The following is a 15,749-nucleotide window of genomic DNA, read 5'->3' on the forward strand; positions in this document are numbered from 1 at the left end:
CTTTGTCCTTGGTTGGATTGTATTCGACTACTACTTGCTTCCCATGTCTTTTTGAAAACACTTGTCTTATTCAAAGCCAAATGTTGTTTAACAACTTGAAAACCAACCTTGGTATCTGTCTGAAATCTATCAAATCAACCAAATCTCTATCCAGAACAATATGAAACCTTCAAAGTCTCTTCAAAATATAGTTTCAATTGTCAGTCTGGTCTCTATTTCTGCACCTAGTTTTGCCAGATTCCATGTGAGCTCCTTTTGAGTCTGCCTATCTTTGCACATGTAGGAATTTCTTTATGCAACCCTATCAAGATCTTCGTGCATCCCTGTGTGAATCTTTGCACGAGATTTTGCAAGTTATCCTTTGTTAGAAGCCTGTTTTATTTGTCAATATTAGCACTTCCTCACACAGCTCTTTACAAGTCTTCACGCGATAATTTAGGTTCAAAATTGTTGTTATAAGTCTTCATTTTCTTCCTGGTACTTCCTCGCGTCGTTTCCAAAGAATCTTTGCATGGGATTTTGAATTGAAACTGTAAATTTGGTCTGTCAAAGCTATCTGTGCTCTAAGTTTGGTCTATACATGTAGCTTGTTATCTCTTTTCTGTCTGCAAATAGTCTCAAACAGTGGCATCTTGCTTAGCTGATGACTTGTGATCTACTCTTAAACTAGTCTCGTCCTTTAGTTATCTTGTTCCTATCCTTTAGTGCTTGTTATACTCCATGTCATGATAGTCATAATCTTTGGTTGTTCTAGCACTTACTCAGACTACTCGTACCTTAGTATACAACACTCTTTTCTTACTTTTTGAGACTACGTTCTAGTGTGATTCTTGTTTAGGTTTTTGCTTCTTGTCCTTGTCTATGACTGTGGCAACAAGAAGTGGAAACATGTTTTATCCCCTTAGACTTAAACAAGGTAGAGCTAGGGGTCATAATCAAGGTAGAGGTTGCCTTCCAATTGGTACACGGTCTATGTCCAGTTCGTCTAGTGAGGAATCTTCACGATCTCCTTCACTTGTTAGATCACCTTGAGTCCAAAGAACATTATCTATAAACTTACAACAAACTAGGAACCCCTTGTATCAAGAGGATCCTGAAGCTAGCAAAGGTCCTACATCTCCAAACAATACATCTGAATTTCTTTTCAAAGAACCTTTCCAATCAAGACATACTGAAACCGAACACACTCCTACAATGGCTGATTATGAACCTGAACACGGTGAACATAGTAGAAACCAAGACCAACATAGGAATGAGCAACAAAAAGACTCTTTCACTTATGAAGATGAGGAAGAGGTGGAAATACTTCCTGAACACATAGAAAAGTGTCATAAAGACAAAAACTTCCAAAAGGTCATGGAAATCCTGCTTAACAAAGAGAAAGAACAATACTTTCTCAAACTTTCCCAAGAGGGAGCTAAGCTACCTCGTCATTTTAATGTGGAAACTATCATCACACCTGAAGAGGAAACCGAAACTTCCAAACTCCAAAGACAACTGAAAATCATGCAATATCAACTAGCCCAAATGATGTGTGATAAATACATGCCTACAAAAACATACACCTTAGAGGCTCTTTGTCCATTCCCATTTGACAAGAGTATAGACATGCCTCCTTTTCCATGAGGAGTGGAGTTACCTAAGTCTGAAAAATACTTTGGAACTACTGATCCCCAAGATCATTTGCAGGAATTCAGGGCCTTGTCTATGGAATTTATGCATAATCAGACATATCTCATGCGTCTATTCCCAAGAAGTCTATGTGGTCAGGCTATGAAGTGGTTTTCACACTTGCCTCCTCGTATCAAAACATTTTATGAAATTGCCAACTTGTTTGTCCAATAATATTCTCACAACATTCAACACCCTTTTAGTATCTGAGATTTGTGTAATCTTAAATAGAGAGTTAGGGAACCTTTCCTCACATTCCTTTAGAGATGGAGACAACTTTATACTAAATATTCATGCAAGATTCCTAAAACAGAAAAGCTTGACATCTTCACTGATAATCTCCTACCTGATTTTGAGTATAGAGTCCAACTTCAAGGTCCACATACCTTTGAAGACATGGTCACACAAGTTATCTGCATAGAGGAATTCATGGTCAAGAAGGGTGAACTTACCCTTCAAAAGGACACAAAACAAGGATCCACCTCTAACAAGGACAAACCCAAGTATGTGAACAAGAACTGAGAGGTTGTACATGATGGGGTTGTTGATAACATCACTCCTAAACCTACTAAAGTAGCCTTCATTCTCACAGATAATATCAATGCAGCCAAGAATGTTGAGAAATCTCCTTCTGACAATAAGGCGTCTAGAAACAAACCAAGGAACTCTTGGGTCTCATGCCCGAAATGAGAGTATACACCTCTTGGTGAAACTTTGGATGTGGTCTATAAGACCTTGCTGCAAAACAAGCTCATTTGACCATTGGACAACTCTCGCCCTTACGATCCGCAACCATGGTCACCATGGTGGAATGAAACTGCTTTCTGTGAATACCACCAAAATAAAGGTCACAAAACTAGCAACTGCATAAACTTGCGTCACAAAATCCAAGACTTTATTGGCAATGGTGACATTGTGGTGGATGGACATAACAAGAACTTGGATCACAAGGCTTTCAAGGAGCCCTTCGTATCTTATGAAAAAGGAGAGAGCTCAAAACCAAAACCTAACAACAAGATCTACTATGCGTACTCTAATGACAACAATGTGATCAACATGGTTGAACCTATGGATTTTGAGTACTATGACATTATTACCATCAAGAGCAAGCAGGATAATGATAAACCTAAGACACCATTTGTCTTAAGGGGCCCTACTTCCCACACATTTGACAATTAATCTTTGCAATCCTGTGTCAATGTTGTTACATGTTCTCGTGCCAAGTTGGTACTGAAAGGCCCTGCACCTTCTACTCTTGATCTTAAACAACACAAAGATAAAACCCTTGCTAGTCCATCTGGCAAAGGTGCAAAACTTGCAACAAATTCAATGTTTACTAGCTAAAGTGTTCTTGATCAGTTAAAACAAACTAATGCTCAAATCATGATCTTTGAGCAGCTTAAAATCTTGCTTGCTCATAGGCAGATTCTCGACAAAGCCCTTGCTAAGGAAAATGTTCCTCAAGATCTTAATCTTAAGAAATTCCTGTCTATGGTAGGTCATCTGACCTTGCCTTACTATATGTCCTTCTTTAAGGAGGACGACAATTCACTAAGTCACCTGCACAATCAACCGCTGCACATTGAGGTCATAATACATCAAAAACGTGCTTGTCAGGTGCTCGTCGATAATGGAGCTAGGTTAAACATTGTCTCTACTGTTCTGCTTAGGCAATTAGACTATTTTGAGGAGTATATTGATCCTTGTCACAAGATCACTATCAAAGCATATGATGAAGTCAAGCGAAAGTCTCTAGGTCTTATGGTGTTGCCTCTCTACGCTGGTCCTGTAGAAAGGGATGTCACTTGTCAGGTCCTTGACATTCCCTTGGCTTATAATATTCTACTAGGAAGACCATGGATACATGAGATGTGTGATGTACCATCCACTTATCATCAATGAGTAAAATTCTCATTTCATGGATCTAAAGTTATTATCCTGCAAGTACTAGCTATACCTATAACATGTTGAAAGCTACTGAAAACTTTGTACTTGCTAATAGAGAAGCTATTGACTATCATGATAACAAGCTGAAGCAAATTGAGCAGTCACTCTAGCTGAAAGAAATTAGAATGGGTGAATATCACATAGAACCTATTTTGTCATTGACATCTCTTCCAGAGTCTCCCCGTCATTATGGGAGACCATCTGAAGTGAAGAGGCCATTTGTCTTGAAACCTCAAACCAAGTATAATGGTACTTTTGTCAAGGTTATGGTCCCCCTAGAGGAAAAAAGTGAAAACAGAGCCATTGTTTCATGGCTTTACAAAGAAGATACTCTAGTTGACCTTACCGAACAGGCTCGTGAGATCACTCTCGAGAAATACGATCCTAGTCTTAGACTCATGAAACGCTTTGGCTATAATGGAACTGGTCCTATTGGATGCAACAATAATGATCTCATTGATCTTGTCAAAGCAATAGCTCAAAGAAATAAAGATACATCTTGTCTAGGCTTTAAGAAAGTTCCCTTTCATTTAGGGACTAACAAATTCATACCAAAACCTGAGAGTTGATTTGAACATGAATCATGAGTTGAGTCTGATGACCATAAAGATAGTGTTGATGATGAGGATCCTTATCCTTATCCAATTCTTGATGATCTAGCTAAATTCTTCGTTGAACCTGATGACTTTGTGCCATTTGTTAGCACTATGGATGGAGATAGTGATTCTTCCAATGACACTACTGATTCACATCATGCTCATTTAGAATAGGGAGAGTCTAGTCAGGCTTTACGCATCGAGTAACTATGCAAAAATATAGATGATGGAGAGTATGTCCCTATCACTGTTGGAGAATTCTATAGTCTCTTGCCATGTAGCACTGATTCTAAGGAATATGAATTTGACTCTCTCTCTGAAGCAACTACAAATAAAGACATAGATCAAGTTCATGTCTATGAAAACCAACTCAACATAGGTCAAATGTCTAGGGTTAGGTCAGACGAGTCTGATCCAACTAGTATCCTCGAGTCTTTGGTTGATGACATTAGTGCTCAAAGACATTCAAACACACTTGTGGATGAAACCACTCTAGGTCTTGGATTGCTTGTCCAAGCATTTAATGATTATACTATGAACACAATTGAACCTACCACTACTCTTTCACTCACATATCCCGAGCTTATAGACTGAAATTCTAATATATCTAGTGAAGTCCCTACACTCCAAAATGACTATGCTCTTGCCTACTACTTAAATGTTGTCGAACCAATCACGTCTTCCACCAATGAACAAAGCATCAATATGACTAAAATTGACATCAAATATCTCAGTCATACAATCAAAAAGAAAAAAAAAAATAGAAGGTCTAATGGTGAAAACCACATTGTGGTAGTGTCAGAACCTTAAAAAATAAAAATAGAAGATGTATCCAAGGGTGAAAACCTCTCTAGGGCACCCGCGGATGAGATATTTGATGCACTTCCCAATCATTTTTAGGAAAGATCATCAGTGTTGATAGAGCCAACATGGCTAATCAAATTGGAAACGAAAGAACATCCTCACATGATACATCTTGCACAGTCACTATCTCTACAGGAAAAAGTGGAATTCATTGCTTTCTTTCGAGAGAAAAAGAATAACTTTGCGTGGACATATTCAGACATGCTAGGGTTAGATCCTGACTTCATTATGCATCACTTATCTATTGCACCAGGCAATAAACTAGTCAAATAGAAACTTAGGAAAATGCACCCCCATGTTGCATTGCTTGTCAAAGCTGAATTGGAGAAGCTTCTGAAAGTTGGTTTCATCCGTGCTATTGATTATGTTGAATGGATATCAAACATTGTTCCAGTACCCAAGCATGACAAATCTATCAGAGTTTGTACTAAGTTCTGAGATCTAAACTTAGCATGTCTTAAGGATGATTTTCCACTTCCTAAAATTGATATGATACTGGACATGATAGCAAGATATGAGATGTATTCACTCATGGACGAATTTTTTGGTTATAATCAGATCAAAATCGCATTAGAAGATCAAGAAAAGACTGCTTTCACTTGTGGATGGGGAACTTTCTGTTGGAACGTGATGCCATTTGGCTTGAAAAATGTTGGTGTTACATATTAGAGGGTAGTCACTACAATTTTCCATGACATGATGCATAATACCATGGAGGACTATGTGGATGATACCTTGGTCAAGAGTGCAAAACACAATACTCACCTACAAGATTTGGGACCTATCCTAGTTCAGTCTAAGGCTTAATCCCAAAAAATGTGCATTTGGCATCACATTAGGGAAACTACTGGGATACATTGTGTCTACAAAAGGAATCGATGTGGATCTAGAGAAAGTTCAAGAAATTATGGATATGCCTCCACTCCATAATATCAGTCAGATGAGAGGCTTACAAGGAAGACTTCAATCTATTCATAGATTCATCTCACAACTGGCAGATAGATCACAACCTTTTACCAAGATTTTACATAAAGATGTGAAATATAACTAGAGTTAGGATTGCGAGCAAAGCTTGACATAAATAAAACAATATCTTGCTAACCCACCGATCTTGATGCCCCCTATCTATGGGAAACCTCTAATTTTGTACATCTCAGCAATTGAGACATCTCTAGGCATCTTATTAGCTCAAGAAGACAACAATAACAAGGAAAGGACTATTTACTATTTGAGTCGCACACTGATCTCCTATGGGATAAATTACAATATCGTTGAGAAAGCTTGCTTGGCAGTTGTCTTTGCTTCCCAAAAGTTGAGACACTACATGCTTGCTCACACTACATGACTGGTGGCTAAAATTGATCCACTGTAGTACTTAATCAGTAAGGCAGCTCTAACAGGGAGATTGGCTAAGTGGGTCATGATACTAAGCGAGTTTGACATCTAATATGTTGAACAAAAGGCTATCAAGGGACAAGCGATTGTTGATCAGCTAGCGGATACACCGATGTAGAGTCTTCTCCCACTGAATATTGATTTTCCTGATGAATCAATTATGTTGCTCACACACCAAACTTGGGTGATGTTCTTTGATGGTTCCTTCACACAACAGGGATCTGAGGCTGGATTACTCTTCATTACACCACATAGATATTCACTACCTAAGGCATACAAGATTTTGTTTCCTTATACCAACAACATTAGAAAATATGAGGCTTTGATTAATGGCATGAAAATTGTAGCTAAATGGAGAGTAGATCAATTAAACATGTTTGGGGACTCCTAACTTATAATCAACTAGGTCAATGATGTATATTAGACAAAGGATGAGAAATTGATTCCTTATAAATGCATGGTGAGTGGCTTGAAGAAATACTTTTCTCACATCACTTTTCAATAGATTCCTCGAGTGGACAACAAAGTAGTTGATGCCATGGCTACTCTGGCTTCCTTATTACAAATGCTAGAAAATGATCTTTGACACGAGTTCCTGGTGGAAACATTACTCTACCCTGCCTATGACTCTCCTGAATCTAGGATGATTCATTCTATTGCAAGATAAGATTCATCTCACTACCACCACATATAGTCGTATCTGTGTGACTAAACCATTTCGGACTGTCTAACCCAGAATGAACAATGTCACCTTATCTGTCATTATTGTTGATGACTTGTTTAGGAGAGGTCTCGATGGAACACTCCTTAGATGTCTAGAATCCAAAGAGTCCAAACATGCATTAATTGATGTCCATGAGGATATTGTGGATCTCACTCAAATGGCTTGACACTAGCTCATAAACTTATCAGAGCTGGTTACTATTGGCTGAATATGAAGCAAGAGGCAATCAAATATACCAAGTCCTGCAAGCAATGTCAACTCCATGGGAATTTGATCCATGCTCCAGCTAGGGAGCTTATTCCATCTACTACACTGAGGCCATTCCAACAATGGGCCTTTGATCTTGTGGGTCAAATTCACTAATCTTCTTCTAATGGACATAAGTTCATTATTACAACTATAGACTACTTCACAAAGTGGGTTGAAACAGCCCCTCTTTCAATAGAAAACGAAAAAAAATTGTAGCTTTGTTCATCATGAATTACAACATATGCAGGTATGGTGTACTTGCCTCCATTTAAAAACAAGGACCTTAAGGAGTTATGCAAAAAGTTCAGAATCACACAACATTGGTATGCTATCTATAACCCCTAGGGTAATGGCCAAGCAGAGGCATCCAATAAGGTGATCCTTAAGATCTTGCATCACATAGTTAGCAAATGTGGAAGGGACTAGCAACTTCAAATTAATCCTACTTTATGGGCATATAGGACAAGTATTAGAACTCCAACAAGTACAACGCCCTTTGCTTTGGTCTATGGAGTGGATGTTGTGCTTCCAATTGAGGTTGATATTCCTACTCTGAGAATTTCCATGAAGGGCCTCATTATTGATGATTGTTATAAAGTATCTCGGCTTCAAGAGCTAAAATTGTTAGATGAACATCGGCAAGTGGCGTGCGACCATCTTCAAGCTTATTAACATCGTATGTCCAAAAGTTACAATAAGAAAGTTAAGCCGCACAACTTCTAGTTGGGCGATCTCGTTCTGAGAGAAAACCCTAAGAATCAACAATTAGCAACAAAGGGTCCAAAAGGGGAAGTTCAAACCCAACTAGCTTGGTCCTTACATAGTCATTGTAGTGTATGGATCTGGTGCTTACCAGCTTTCTACAACCTAGGGAGAGGTGCTCAAGGAGCCTATCAACACTCTCCACCTAAAGCGGTTCTACAATTGATCTAATCTTAAAAGCCCTCTGTACATACTTAAATGTCTTGAAAAAAAATCTAAAAATTGCAAAAAGTCCTGAAAAAAATCATTGCCCTGGTGAAAACCTAGCAATAGGCACCTTGGTAATACCAAAAAAAAAATTAAAAAAAAAGTTAAAAAAATACAAAAAAATTGAAAAATAAAATAAGTGTCATTGGTGAAAACCTGGAAACAGGCATCATGGTAGCAAAAAAAAAAGAATCTATGCCAAGAAGGTGAAAACCTGGTAAACAGGCGCCTCTTGTTCCCAATGCTTCATCTTGCAGCACATCGTCAGCTTCATGTACAGTTGCTTTCTTGCTTTCCCTTCCTACTTTCGCTCATGTATCCATGGATTGAATCTTGTCATAACTCAGGGGCAACACCCTACAATTTCATAGAATCTCTTTCATGACAGTCACTAGTTGTTCTAACTGCATTTGCCTACTGTCACTAATGCCACTCTTTTTCAAGATTCTCCTCATAGAATCTCTTTTGTGACAGTCACCAGTTGTTCTAACTGTGTCTACCTACTATCGCTAGTGTCACTCTTTTTCAAGATTCTCCTCATAGAATCTCTTTCACGATAGTCACCAGTTGTTCTAACTATGTTTGCCTATTGTTGCTCATGTCACTCTTTTGAGATTCCCCCTCATGGAAGATCTATCTTGCATCAGTCACTAGTCATCCTGATTATGTCTATCTACTATAGCTCAATCCTACTCAAGTTCTTACTAAAGATTCCTCTTTGACTTTAGTCACCAATTATTCTAACTGCATCTATCTACTATCATCATCCTACTGAAGATATATCTTTAATCCATGTTCAGGACATTGACATTTGACATCAATCCAATAACATAGAAACTAAACTAAAAATGACAAATTTGTTTGTTATGTACTGAGCTTTTTTCTTTGTTTTCTTTTCTTTCACTTTATCATGTCTCCTTGAGCAACTCGATGATGTTATTTTTGACTAGAGAAGCAAGGACTGGGGGCATGATTTTTTCTTTGCTTTCTGTTTGTGGTTTAGTACCAAATAATCTGAAGCATCCATATAGGAGGGGTGTCCACTATAAGAGCCTCCAACTCGTATTGGATGGCCATGTGTACCTCGACTCCTTTTATATGGATAAATCAATAAGGTTGGTTCTTCTCCTTATTTGTTGGAGTGAACTCTTCATACTATAGTAAATACTAATACTCGTCTTGCTAAGTGAACATACAGGTCACTGCGAGTATATCTAACACACTTCTATCTCAGGTTACAAACATAAGGGTCATTGTGAATGGAATACTTACTGATTACTTAACATAAAGGGGATCTCTCATGTGTCAAGTGTGTCTGCACGCAAGAAACATTCTAGTCATCCTAGCATTTATGCTCCGATTCTTATGTTAACTTGCTACATCAAAAGGGACAAATGTTCTGGTTATTCTGGCTTCTTGTGCCTCAAATGCTTACATTTAATCCCAAAAAAACTAGAACATAGGTCTTATTCATATTTCCATGATTGCAATGTCAGTGGGAATTGTAGGGTCTATGGGGTTTTTCTATAGGCTCAGTGATGATAATTTTTGAAGATTGGTAACAAGACCTAGGGTTGCATCTAACATAGGGTTGCATTGCATAAGTGCATGGTTTTTCACTTGCATCCTTTTGATGAGGGATTGTTAGTCTCTTCAAAATATCATGTTTCTTCACATCTGCACAAGCGCTCAATTCTTTGGTTTGTCCTCTCACTCCTTAACGGATACCTATCTTTAGCAACAAAAACATGGAACACTACATGAGATGTCAGTTCATTCACATTTGCATTTCATACATAATCTCATCATTTCATCTCATTTACACTACATCAAATCACATATGCATCTATACATCACATCATATTTGTATTTCATAATCACAGCATAAACATCTTATGTACATCAAATTAAGAGACAAACAATGACACATACACATGGTACTCAACTCAAAATCTTGTATATATATACAGTATAAAAAAGAATACATCATTGCACTATTGATCAAAAATGATACAAAATGGTGCTAGCACACCAACTGACACATAGCCAAATCAAAACTCAGAGGAAAATCATTCTAACTCTCCCCTGCACCCTCACCTCCTGGAGGAGGAGGAGGAGGTAGCAGAGGAGGCATATTTGGTCTCGTAGCTGGTTGCGCACCTCCTGAATCACGTACGTACTGTAAAAATCTAGGCACCTGCTCTGCCTCATTTGGTACTACTGTTGCATATGTTGCAAAATAATATGTCACTCTCACCGACTATAGTTGAATCTCGTCCTCCTACTACTCTACCCTCTGCTCAACTCTCTGGGTCACTAACTCTAGCTGACCCCGCAAGTAATGGATCTCTCAATCCCACTCTGCTATCTGCATATCCCACACATCCATCTGTATTTGTAGCTCTCCTAGCTGCCAAGAGCCCTGTCATATACACTCCTTGGCTCTCCTTAGTGCCTCATGTGTCTGCGCTAGGATATCAACTCCCATAGTAGGCTGGTTTGGAATATCCTTATCGCCCTGCTCAGTTTGTTACTGCTCTGTTGTCCACCGCCTCTCACTAGTCCTACTGCTTCTTGCACCTAGATCAATCCCCATCTGTCGAGCTGGTATCTATAACTATTGTATCATGTACCTCCTACTGAGGTGCCTACTGGGGTACTTGTGGTGGTGCCTGTTGCGGTGGTCCCTATGGCCCAAGAGTTGCCATCCCCACTGGATCTATGAAACGAGGGAAGGGATGACTCACAAAATATGCTTGATAAGATGGTGTCATCCCTGCATCTACCACTATTGGCAAGTAATCCCACTATGTCACAACCAAGTTGTGCACATCGATCATAGACCTCCCTGGATCTAGCCTCTGTGACCACCTACTCTCTAAATCCCTCACCAACCATGCATTGTAGTAGTACTCATGTGAGATATCTTGTGGTTTTCCATATTGACACCACACACAAGTAAGGGAATCTCTCTACTATCTATGTAGATCGGCCTATCAGTGGTCATGATGCAAACATGTAGCTCCACTCCTGAGCTACATCATCTTAGTCCTCGGTCTCTCTCCAGGGCCGCCATACAATGGATACTAGGTCATCAAGATGAGCCCTCCACTACTCAATCTTCCCCAAAGTTGTTTGGGTTAGCTAGCCTCTATGTCTACAAATATATGGCTCCATCGGCTGCCTCTCATCCTAAAAAATGGGCTGCATCACTGGCAAATGCTCCCATGCCCAGATCTGAAGAACATAAACCCCAGTGTCCATGCTCTTCCTCTCATGATACACGATCTCATGCATCTCGAGGAACATATGTGTGAGCATGCATTGACCCCACCCAAAGCTCCCTAGCGTATCTAGCATCCTTCGAGCATCTGGCCCCGGCCGCACTCTAATCCGTGCGAGCCTCTATTAGGCATTAGGAAATAGCTAATGAAAATTTCTAACACTGAGGCCAACTTGTGAGTGGGACCGTAAGTATGTACAAGCTCATCCCATGTAATAGCTCACTCCATGATCAAGTCCTACTGAAAAATGGCTCATAGTGCCTCTGTGCCTACTCTCGAGACCATATTATAGACCACTCTCGACCTGTGGAAAGGTATACGTAGGATCCTATATATGTCCTCAGGAGTCACTATCATCTCTCCCTATGGTAGGTGGAATGTGTTCGTCTCTAAATGGAAACACTCCACCAATGCAGTCAATACGTTGTGATTCATGAGCACTATTGGGATCTGGCATAGATGTGACAACCCCAATTTGTCTATATGCGCCATGTCAGCATCATCAAGGCTCCACAACAAAGCTTCATATGGCAGGTAATGAGATCAAAATCCAATATCATCAAAGATAACCTGCACACATGAGCAAATACAACATGCAAATAGTTAGTCTCCATCCGGCAAACAAATACGACTAAAACCAAAATCCAAAATTACAATGAAATGTCAATTTTAAAACTTTTAATTTTGCAATGAACACCAAATTTTTGTGTGGAAACACACTTTCTCAGGCGACATTTCACATCTTTGAATGAAAAAGAAAAGCTAGTAAGCAAAATGCGCCCACAAATTAGGGTTTTTCGCGCGAAAGGTGGGTGTCTCCCTCGCAAGAAACCTCACTACCCTGTGCGAAGAAACACCACAATGATGAATCCTCGCGTGAGGAAAGATCAGTTTTGCACGAAGAACAAGATCCCCATACGAGAACCTATAGAACAAAATTCAAAAACACTAAAAACATGCTAAAAATGCATTGTAAAGTGTAAAAAATCAAATGCAAGGCAAGGTCATCAACTACTCATGGAGGTCCATAGTACGCCAGCCGACTGTGTCATTTGGAGCGCTTGGAATGATGAGAAGACACGGGGACCACCATTTTTGCCTCAGAGCTCTCCTATTCACTAAAGACAAAAGTGCATGATTTTGAAAATGACCCTTTAGGCCCCTATATAGTTTTTGACCTAATTTTTCAAGGTGCTCCAATTTGCGCAAAAATCACCTTGGCTAATTTGACCGCTCTAAATCCATTTTTGACATGCTTAAATAGCTCAAAATCACATTTTAAAATTTTGGGACCGACGTGATCGAGCACTTGTACAGTCCATTTTTTGATACTTTTTTGAATTTTGGAATCTTTTTCCAATCACATTTTTCTCACATTATTCAATTTTTTGGAAAAAGTCAACTCAAGTCAACTATGGTCAAATTTGGTCAACATTTGGCCAAAATTGGTCTTTTCGACCTCAAACTTACTTCAAATTGACTCCAAATTTTCTTTTGATAATTCTGATATCTTCTATGATCTTTTTAATCATAGATTTCTTTTGTATCTCTTGCAATACTGCTTTACACCATATTTATGGTGTATCATCTTTCGATTTCGCTCTTGAGGGGGCAGTATGATTACATCATTGAACTTTAATCTCAAATCAATCTGAATCTTCATTGCTCAGGGCATCTTGTTCCCATCTTATGTCTTCATTACTAGGGGCATCTCATTCCCCTCTATCTGGCATCTTTGTCACCTATCTCATCTTTTCATCAATTGATCACATCTTATAACAGTCTTTATCAAAGTTCAATGGACAGGTATTAGGACAGTCTAAACCTCGACTCTTGAGGATCAAGCCTCATTCTAGGGATGATTCTATGACTCATGATTGAATCTTGTTATTTATCATCTTAGGTATCTAGGTGTTCTATCTGGATTCCTTAAGATTAAGCTCCCTTCTGGAGATAACCTTTAAAAGCTTATTCATCTTAGGTATCTAGGTGTTCTATCTGGATTCCTTAAGGTTAAGCTCCGTTCTGGAGATAATCTTTAAAAGCTTATCAATTGGTCTCCGTGTCATCAATTTTAGAACTAATCTTATCAATCTCAATATCTCAGTGTTCTATCTAGATTCCTTAAGGTTAAGCGTTGTTCTAGAGATAATCTTTAAAAGCTTATCAATTGGTCTTAGTGTCATTAATTTTGGAACCAATCTTATCAACTCTAGGTATCTAGATGTTCTATTTGGATCCCTTAAGGTTAAGTTCCGTTTTGGAGATAATCTTTAAAAGCTTATCAATTGGTCTCTGCATCATCAAATTGTAGAACCAATCTCATTTCTTGATCTGTGCATCATGCTTTTTGATTTTCTTTGAATTGAACGTGTTGTTCGCACATTCATTCAAAGAGGGGCAAAGTGTAATACCCCAAAATTGGCTCATTGCCATGACAACCAATTCTGGTCTATTTTGATCAACCCTAAAGTCCTATTTTAATAGGCAATTCTTATTTTGATTTTCACTACTTGACTTAATTGCCAAATGCAGAAAACCCTAATCTGTATTAATCATACTATTAATTTAATTCTTAAAGTTTTAGCTACCTTAAACCTATTGATTAAATTAAATTTAATATAAAGTGCTTATACTTTAATTAAATTAAATTATTTCCTAAGGCTAATATACCAAGGAATTAAATTTGTTTAATTTAATAATGCTCTTACTTTAATTAATTGAATGTGATTATTCAATTAATTGAAAATGCATTTATGAGGTCATATCTCATCTTATTAAATTAAATAATCTATTCAAATCTTCTCTTCAGTGTTGAAATGGAAACTCTGAGTGAACTATCTCTTGAATTGGAATTAATTTAGTTAACTTGTTCTCACACTCATGTGAAACTTAGTTAACTACTCATCACACTCAAATATGAAACAGTTAACTTCACTTGCACAAGGAAGTTTCCATTTCAACTGAATCTTCTCTTTGATCTTAACCATTTATCCCAATTAATCTCAACCTTTGATTAATTTTGGGAATTCTATATAAGAGGCTTCTAATTCCTCATTATAGAGGTTAGAATTTGAATTGCATTGAATTGTTGTTGAATTGAGTATTCATTTGATTTCTAGCTTCCATATTGCTTAGCATTTTAAATATCATCTAGATTACAATGCATTCGCATAGTTTAAATCTCCTTTTGTTATTAAATAAATTACATTTCTCATTTAGATTAATTGCACAATCATACAGCTATATAAAATCCTTCATACTAAAAGGTCTAGTTTCCTGCTTCTCGTTCTGAGAGCAAATAGGCAAAATCCTTTTAAAGAGAAGGCAAAAGGTCACTCTATCGGACCTCTCGGATGAACAATTCAATTTTGCAGGTAAGGACTATGTTGAAGCGTATGTGAGGATCAGAGGCCCTCAATTTTGTATATACAGTAGGGACCTTGTATCCCCTGGGTACGGTTCACACCACAATATTGGTGACTCTTGCCAAGAATTCCCTATAACTTATGGTGTGGGTGGGGGGGGGGGGTGCTAATAATGGGGATCCTGATACGATGGGCCACTAGGCAAACTTTACCTTGAAAAGACTCAAATTGGTGTCTACTGAGGTAGCGAAGGCTAAAGGCATGAGAAGTATTGAGCTGGCTAAGAGAAAGATGGCTCTCTCGGCCTCATCCTCTCCCCAAACAAGTGTTACAAGTCAGTGGGAATTCCCAAAAAGGAAAACTAGGGGTGGCAAGAAACCAAATGTGGGGGTCGCTACCTCAATGGGTTGTCCTAACAATAGAATGACTCATACAAAGCAAGCAACAAGAGAGGTGGCCAATGGAAGACAACTTACAATAGAGATAGTTAAGAAAGGTAAGAAATGAAATTCCTCTAATGAAGTATTAGGGGGTTTATCAATGCCCAGAAATAGTGTGCTCTTAGACTATGTATCCTTTTGAAAAGGATTGATTGTATCCTCATTTAGGCAACTAAGAAGACCGATCAAAACTTTACTAAGTTGGTTGATAAGATATGGCCTAGGGTAGCTTTCTTCCATTC

This window comes from Cupressus sempervirens, chromosome 11 (genome assembly GCF_028749045.1).
Source record: "Cupressus sempervirens isolate cs-2001-9-10 chromosome 11, ASM2874904v1, whole genome shotgun sequence".
NCBI lineage: Eukaryota > Viridiplantae > Streptophyta > Pinopsida > Cupressales > Cupressaceae > Cupressus > Cupressus sempervirens.